This window comes from Capra hircus, unplaced genomic scaffold (genome assembly GCF_001704415.2).
Source record: "Capra hircus breed San Clemente unplaced genomic scaffold, ASM170441v1, whole genome shotgun sequence".
NCBI lineage: Eukaryota > Metazoa > Chordata > Mammalia > Artiodactyla > Bovidae > Capra > Capra hircus.
Genome location: NW_017190134.1, coordinates 60,631 through 69,614, shown reverse-complemented (window position 1 = coordinate 69,614; position 8,984 = coordinate 60,631). Strand labels below are relative to the sequence as shown.

The window sequence follows — 8,984 nt, the reverse complement described above, 5'->3', positions numbered from 1 at the left end:
ATACAAGTGTGTCAAATGCTTGCTTCAGCAAAGGCCCTGACCCAGTTGTCTTTGGAAGAAACAGGTTTGCATATTAATCCAAAAGGCTCCACACTGCACCAGCATGGAATTTCTCTCAAATCCAGGGTTATCAGATAAGATTAAATCCAGTTGTTCTGCCAGATGCTTGTCTTGCACCATTTTCCCCCTGTCCTCTGCTTACAGAGAAATAGAGACATTTGTAAGTTGGATATAGGGTATATCTAGCCTTGCCATGTGCATTAAATATAATTCAAGTTCTACTACTTTCCCTTCCCATAAGTATCTTACAATGATAGGTTGCAAGTTGGTAGACTCTGGGCCTGGATTATGGATCTGAATTCTGAATCTTGCCAGTGTGAACATTGTTTGTTTCATCTCTTGAATGATCAGTTGAAGAGTTATTTGGAAGAATAAAAAGACTTAATTAATACCTATAAGTTTTTCAAGTAGAACTACTTTTTTTTTTTTTTTCCCCCATTGAGAATATACTTTAGCTTTTCTGTGTCCTACAGCTTGGTCCTCTTCTAACTTACTTGCACTCAGATGGTTTATAACCATGCTTTTTTGCTGTGTGGGAGCCTCATTTTATGCTCAGCATACCTGAGGTTTCATGGCCTTAAAATGTATACTTACAAGGAACTTATTGACTAGAGAAGAAAAGTCCTTTTTGTTGGACCCTGTTTCCCTCATGTCTGGGTCTTCCTGTTTTTCCCTTGAATATTAGCAGACTGGGAAGTCTTACAGGGTTTTATCTTATAGATGAACAGTGAGAGTAACAACAGTGGCTACACAAAAGTTGTTGAGCACACCAGGCACATTGTCCAGATAGCTGAAGAATCTAGTGTTTTCAACTGCCACCATATCTCTTCCTTAGCCTCTGGTACCAACTTGGATGCTTAAAGGTAGCTACTCATGACTTCTGTATGTCATGCAGATAAGAAAGACCCTTATTCTTACAGACCACTTGAAAATATCCCTTATTCTCCACTCAAACCTGGGTATTGGGAACACCTCAGCCAGTCTATGAACCAGGCAGACCTGTCAAATCTAGAATACTGTCTGGGCCAGCTGCAAGCCAGACACCGTGTATTTGCTTGATTCTTTGTGACCATACTATTAATCTGCTGGGTGACCTCAGTTCTTCCATATGTTCTTTTTTTTTCCCAGCAAAGCCTTGGACATAAGAAGCAGATTTTCTTTACCTCTGGTGTCTTCCTGAATGGCATTGGTAATTCTAGAGTTTAAATGCAGAAGTTTCTCCAGGATAGGTGCTTTTACATCACTGTTGCTCTACATCTCTGAAGACACTAACATTTATCCACTGTTTCCATCATCCTAGTGTTGAAGGTTGCCTAGAAACTGTATTCTCCTCTTGTCTCCAATTTCATAGGTCCATATCCTCTAGCAAATCATTGTGAGTCTGTCTGCACAAGTAATTCTGTTGCTCAGCACTGTAGCCCTTAAACCTCTTGTGGCTATTTAGCACTTGATCTGAGGCTACTGCTACTTAATGCTTCATTTTTTGAAAATTGAAATGTAAACATGTAGCAAGGGGCTATTCACTGAACAGAAAAACGTCCCTGTTTCTTGGCCTTCATGAAGATCAACTCGTGAATCCTTAGAGAGTCGTATACAATGCCAAGGATGAGACTCCAGAGAAAGCAAAGAATTCACATCACTACTATTAGGCTGAGAAATGGGGCATCTTCAGAAGGATCACTATTACCAAGTCCATGAAATGAATACCAGCAGACTCTGAACTGACCTCAAGTGGCACTGCCTCCATACCATGCGTCTCAAGAACCAAGGTCTCTGCATGCAACCTGTGCACATTCTTGCTTCCTCACTTTTAACTCCCTAAGAAGTACACTCCAGAAGAGAGCCAAAAACACACACAACACTGAGGCTTTCATCACGTTTTTGCACTGCCAGGTAGGTGGGAAGTGCCTGGAGGCATGCCATGCTCACAGTCTGTCCTAGGATGCCTGGGATTTTGTACAGACAGCCTGCCTTAGCGTATCTTGCATTTTGTCTCACATCATGCCAGCGTGTGCCACCCTCAGGGAGAGAGCGTGCTAGCTGATGGGCTGATCCTGGGCAGCACTGGCCCATGAACTTCCCGGGTCCCCTAATCACGTGTGTGGAGCAAATCTCCAGTGCAGCAGGCTCTCTGTGCCACTTCCTCCTTTGGGTCTCTTCCTTTTTCTTCAAGACCTTAGCCTCCTCACCATCCCAGGTGTGCTATAGCCACGTCCACTATTTCAACTGTCTGGCCTACGTGTCCACAGACTGTGGGGTACACAGGCAGTGGTTTCAAAGTCTCATGCCACCTGATTTGCTCTGCGTGAATCCTCAGACAATGCACCCCCTCTTACCAGTCCAAACAGAAACAACAACTTTGTAGAAATGTTAAGCGTGTTTTGTATTTGGCCTAATTTCAGATTTCTGGAACTACGGCCCAGAGTTATCACTGGCCATCCTTTGCTCATTCCCATCTTAGACAGGGTCACTGCGGAATACATCGACCAAGCACCCTCAGACTGGGGACGCCTCGTGCCTCCTCTTCTAGTTCTCAGCATCTCCTTTCCTGTTGCCTTCACCTCTGCATCTTCCCTGGGCCAGACACACACTCCCCCACATAAACACAGGGGACACAAGCTCACATGTGTGTACACAAACATGCTCGGCATGGGGACACAAATGCAAACGGAATACAGGTGTAACAGAAGCTGAAGATATCCTTGTCCAGCAATGTTGGAGATGGCATCAATATAAACCAAGTCTTGCTCTGGGGGCTCCCTGGCCACCTCCTCCCCCAGCTCTTCCATACTTTCCCAAGGCAGCCTTAAGCCACTTCCAGCGCAGCATCTGTGGTGGTGGTGAGAGGCCAAGTGGTGGATGTGGAAATTCTCAGAAGATCTCAGTCAGCACACAGGTGCAGTGGGACCCACGAGAGAACACCCTTTCAATGATAGGCCTACCCAGGGTAAGGGGAGGGAATGAGTGTCCCAGGCAATATCAAACTCAGTGAGCAGCAGGAGGCCGAGGGATGGTAGGCCCCATGGAAGGATGATTCTGACAAAGATACTTAATTCACTCTTTTGTATCACCTAGGACTCTCTGGCTGCAACCACAGCCGGTTTAAGGGAGAATTGCTTCACTCACAGACACTGTTTGTGTATGTGTGTGTGTGTGTGTGTGTGTGTGTATGCAGCCAAGAACTCCAACAGCAATTCCCAACTGTGGTTCACTCATGGACAGTGTGTGTGAGTGTGTGCATGTGCATACAACATCAATTCCCAAGTGTGGTTCACTCACAGACTCTGGTGTGTGTGTGTGTGTGTGTGTGTGTGTGTGCAGCCAAGAACTCCACCAGCAATTCCCAACTGTGTGCAGGCTGAAAGCAACCTCAGTTAAGCAATCCTGTTCAATACCGGGCAGTTGTGGCCTGACAACCAGTTGAGAAAATTAAGGCTCCTGCTGTCCAGCCTGCAGCTGGGTGTTCCCCCTTCAAAATCCCAGAACCAGTGGACTGGAGAGGAATGACGTTCCCTATACCCTGCAGAAAGATAGAAGAGACAGGGGCAGATCCCGCAGGCAGATCATCTACCACTTTGCACACCCACATTGACCACCTCGTGATCTACACTTTACCAATGATGTCAAGGTAATACTCCTTAATGATCCCCGTGTTCAAGAAGTAGGGGTTTTCCTGAAAGGAAAAGATCAGCTTGCAGTGGGACCATGGATGACTCCACATCTGTACCTGCCAGCATAGGGAGGAGGGGAAAGGGGCAAGCGTCTAGTGGCCTCAGGTTGCCTCCCAGGCAGGCATTAATGGCTTCTAAGATGCCTCCAAAGTATCGCAGAAAAGGACCATAAATAACATGATCTTCCAACTCCTCACCAGGTCCCCTACCCACACAACCTGTCTCCCTCACTGATCTTCTTTTCGATCATGTAGCTAAGAAAGTCTTCATCTTGGTCACTGATCATGATGGATACTAGAGGATGGTTCATTATATGCTTTAGGTCAAGGAGCCATTCAGACCACATGCCAGGAGCATCAACCTTAAGTCTGGGATGGAAGAAGGACACTGGAACAGACATCTGCAAGGATGACAGGCACTCCTGCTTTCACAGCCACCACTGATGTCTTCAGGCCCTGGCATACCATCAGACAGGCTCATGACTATGCATTCCTTATAATGTTGTGCATCTGAGGTGGTCTGCATTCCCCAATAGGGGGCCGTTTCTGACTGCTACTGTCCTCCCCTGACCTATGAGATAGGTAGTGACATGTCACTGCTTAAATGGTCAGGAATTGCAGTCCTTGTGAAAAACCATGTCAGAAAGCAAGGGGGGTGGTGTCTGTGTGTGTGTGTGTATGTACCTGTGTGTGCATGACTTCCTTGTTTCAGGTATTTCCCGGTATCATCCTCATTAACAACAATAACTGCTGAGGCTGCTCTGGTGTATTGTCTCTGGTCATTCCTGACCTAGAGGCATTGGATGCTGTTCCTCCTCAGATGAAGGCCTGCAAGAGACATTCAAAGTCATGGCTGCAAAAGGTAAGTTCCTGCCCAGATTCAACTCGGCTGCGCCTTTCAGTTCAGTTCAGTTCAGTGGCTCAGTTGTGTCCAAACCTTTGCAACCGCATGAATTGCAGCACGCCAGGCCTCCTGTACATCACCAACTCCCGGAAGTCACTCAAACTCATGTCCATGGAGTTGGTGATGTCATCCAGCATCTCATCCTCTGTCATCCCCTTCTCTTCCTGCCCCCAATCCATTCCAGCATCAGAGTCTTTTCCAATCAGTCACTCTTCACATGAGATAGCCAAAGTACTGGAGTTTCAGCTTTAGCATCATTCCTTCCAAAGGACACCCAGGACTGATCCCCTTTAAAATGGACTGGTTGGATCTCCTTGCAGTCCAAGGGATTCTCAAGAGTCTTCTCCAACATCACAGTTTAAAAGCATCAATTCTTCGATGCTCAGCTTTCTTCACAGTCCAACTATTCACATCCACACATGACTACTGGAAAAACAATTAACTTGACTAGATAGACTTTTGTTGGCAAAATATTGCCTCTGCTTTTGAATATGGTATCTAGGTTGGTCATAATTTTCCTTCCAAGAAGTAAACATCTTTTAATTTCATGGCTGCAGTCACCATCTGCTGTGATTTTGGAGCCTATAAAAGTGCTTTAGTGCTTTACAATTGCCCAGGACCACACTTCCTTCAGTGTCCTTCAGCACCCCTCATGTGCCCTGGCTCCCATGCTTCTTCCTGCTCCTGCCTCTCCCTCACCTCCTCCTGAACAACGGACTCCAAGGAGCAGCAGAAAGGATACAGCTTTGGCACAGAAGCCAGGGATGCCCTGGATGATGGCACTTCTCCGAGCAAGGTAACACTTCCTCTTCTCCTCGTTCTTCTGCCTGAAACATACTTAGGCCCTGCAGTATTTCTCATGCTCAGAGCTCAGTTCCACCTGCCCAGTGCCCAGTGCCTGCACAGCATCTAGGCCTGGTGCTCAGTCAGGCCTCCAGGCTTTTCCTGGCCCTGATTCTCCACCTTCTTCTCCTCGAGCTCCTGAGTAGGCATCATTTTCTCTCCAAATCCTCCACAACCTCCACCTCTTCCATGATGTCCTCTGCCAGCAGCTGGAACTCCCGGCCAGTCCCCACCACTTTACTATCCACTGGGGCCCCGCCATCCTCCACCGCCTCCACCCTGAAGCAGGTGGCCTCTTGTCCTGGTGTGCCAGCTCTTACTGCAATGTCCCAACTGCACACAGCAACACGACATCAGGACGTATGGCCCTGTCCCCTGAGCACCTGGAATCCTGAGACTCTCCCGCTTCCTCCGACTGCTTCTCACACACGTCGTGGCCCTGGCTGTGACCCCGAGCTGGGGCAGATGTCAAGGGACCAAACATAATAGACAGCAAGTGGTGCACAATTGCACCCCAGCCTGCAGTAACTCTGGTGGCCCACTAGCTCTTTGGGGGCAGGGAGTGAGGGGGATGATCTAGAGGCGGGAAGTGGTGTGTAGGGATGGCTTGAGTTTTAAAGGAATCTCCACATTGTTCTTCATAGTGGCTGTACTAGTTTGCATTCCCACCAGCAGTTTTAGAGGGTTTCCTTTTCCCTACATCCTATCCAGCATTTATTGCCTATAGTTTTTGAATTGCAGCCATTCTGATTGGCTTGAAATTGTACCTCACTGTGGTTTTGATTTGCATTTCTCTGATAATGAGTGATATTGAGCATCTTTTCATGTGTTTGTTAGTCATCTTTGTGTCTTCTGAAAAATGTCTATTTAGTTCTTTGGCCCATTTTTTGATTGGGTCATTTATTTTTCTGGAATTTAAGTTGCTTGTATATTTTTGAGATTAGTTGTTTGTCAGTTTTTTCATTTGCTATTGTTCTCTCCCATTCTGAAGACTGTCTTTTCACCTTGCTTATATTTTTCTCTGTTGTGCAGAAGCTTTTAATTTTAATCAGATCCCATTTGTTTATTTTTGCTTTTTTTTTTCCAGAATTCTGGGAGGTGGATCATAGAGGATCCTGCTGTGATTTATGTCGGAGAGTGTTTTGCCTCTGTTCTCCTCTAGGAGTTTTATAGTTTCTGGTCTTACATTTAGATCTTTAATCCATTTTGAGTTTATTTTTCTGTATGGTGTTAGAAAGTGTTCTAATTTCATTCTTTTACAAGTGGTTGACCAGTTTTCCCAGCACCAGTTGTTAAAGAGATTGTCTTTACTCCATTGTATTAGAAGATACAGTGTCCATAGGTGTGTGGATTTATTTCTGGGCTTTCTATTTTGTTCCATTGATCTATATTTCTGTCTTTGTGCCAGTACCATACTGTCTTGATGACTGTGGCTTTGTAGTAGAGTGTGAAGTCAGGTAGGTTGATTCCTCCAGTTCCATTCTTCTTTCTCAAGATTGCTTTGGATATTCTAGATTTTTTTGTGTTTCCATACAAATTGTGAAATTATTTATTCTAGCTCTGTGAAAAATACCGTTGGTTGAAATACCGTTGAAGTACTGCTGGTAGGGATTGCATTGAATCTGCAGATTGCTTTGGGTAGTGTACTCATATTCGCTATATTCATTCTTCCTATCCATGAACATGGTATATTTCTCCATCTATTAGTGCCCTCTTTGATTTCTTTCACCAGTGTTTTACAGATTTCTATATATAGATCTTTAGTTTCTTTAGGTAGATATATTCCTAAGTATTCTATTATTTTCATTGCAATGGTGAATGGTATTGCTTCCTTAATTTCTTTTCCTACTTTCTCATTATTAGTGTATAGGAATGCAGGGGATTCCTGGGTTGATTTTATATGCTGCAACTTTACTATATTTATTGATTACCTCTAGTAATTTTCTGGTGGAGTCTTTAGGGTTTTATATGTAGAGGATCATGTCATTTGCAAACAGTGAGCATTTTACTTCTTTTCCAATTTGGATTCCGTTTATTTATTTTTCTGCTCTGATTGCTGTCGCCAAACAATGTGGAGATTCCTTAAAAAAACTGGAAATAGAACTGCCTCATGACCCAGCAATCCCACTGCTGTGCATTCACACCGAGGAAACTAGAATTAAAAGAGACACATATATCCAATGTTCATCAAAGGACTGTTTATATTAGCCAGGACATGGAAGCAATCTAGATGTCCATCAGCAGATGAATGGATAAGAAAGCTATGGTACATATACACAATGGAGTATTACTCAGGCATTAAAAAGAATACATTTGAGTCAGTTCTAATGAAATGGATGAAACTGGAGCTGATTATATAGAGTGAAGTTAGCCAGAAAAACAAACAAACAAACAAACAAAACACTGATACAGTATACTAAAACATATATATGGAATTTAGAAAGATGGTAATGATAACCCTGTATGCGAGACTGCATTAGAGACACAGATGTATAGAACAGGCTTTTGGACTCTGTGGGAGAGGGAGGAGGTGGGATGATTTGGGAAAATGGCATTGAAACATGTATAATATCACATAGGAAACGAATCACCAGTCTAGTTTTGATACAGGATACAGGATGCTTGGGGCTGGTGGACTGGGATGATCCAGAGAGATGGTAAGGGGAGGGAGCTGGGTGGGGGGTTCAGGATTGGGAACATGTGTACACCCGTGGTAGATTCATGTTGATATACAGCAAAACCAATATAGTATTTTAAAATAAAATAGAGTAAAATTTTAAAAAAAAAAGGAAAAGAAAAATCATGTCACAGGTGAAACATTGGTGACAAACTATTGAGTGTGTTTTGCCTGGAGAAAATGAAGAAACACTTGAATCATGATACTGCATTGAAACACAGGACAGTGATAAGGTAAAGGGTGTGTTTGACATGGGGTGCATGAAAAAGACTTGAAAATGTTCCACAGTTAAAACATTGGATGATGATAATCTACTGAGTACATTAGACCTGGAGTGAACAGAAGCATGTCACAGAACTGAGACATGAAGGGTGGTAAACTACTGTGTGTGTTTAACCAGAGGAGGATGAAGAAACATTCTGTCACAGCACTGAAAACTAGATGTGTTTTACCTGAAGTGGGCTTAACAAGTACTTGAAACAGGTCACAGGACTGAACTAAACACTGGACGGTGATAAATTACTCAAAGTGACAATCTGAGGAGATGAAGAAGCGATGGAAGCATGTCATGACAGTGAAACACTAGGTGATGATAAGCAGTATTAGTAGTGGCAAGATGCTTGCTCCAGAGTTCAAGTTCAAGATGTAGCTTGTTTGCACTAGAATGTGGGCTTAATCATTTTGTGATGTTTCCCCTAAAGTAAAAATTCAGCAGTTACCACATGCCTACCCTGGATCGTGGTGTCAGAAGGGGCAAAATGACAGCTCCAGGCTTCAAGCTCAGAACGTGCATGATGTGCACTAGAATGCGGGCTCATTGGTGGCTGATG

General features: G+C 44.2%; 1 pseudogene; it reads right to left on the bottom strand.

Moving 5' to 3' along the window:
• Positions 1–3,434: 3,434 nt before the first annotated feature.
• LOC108634811 lies at positions 3,435–5,810 on the bottom strand (annotated as a pseudogene).
• Positions 5,811–8,984: the final 3,174 nt, after the last annotated feature.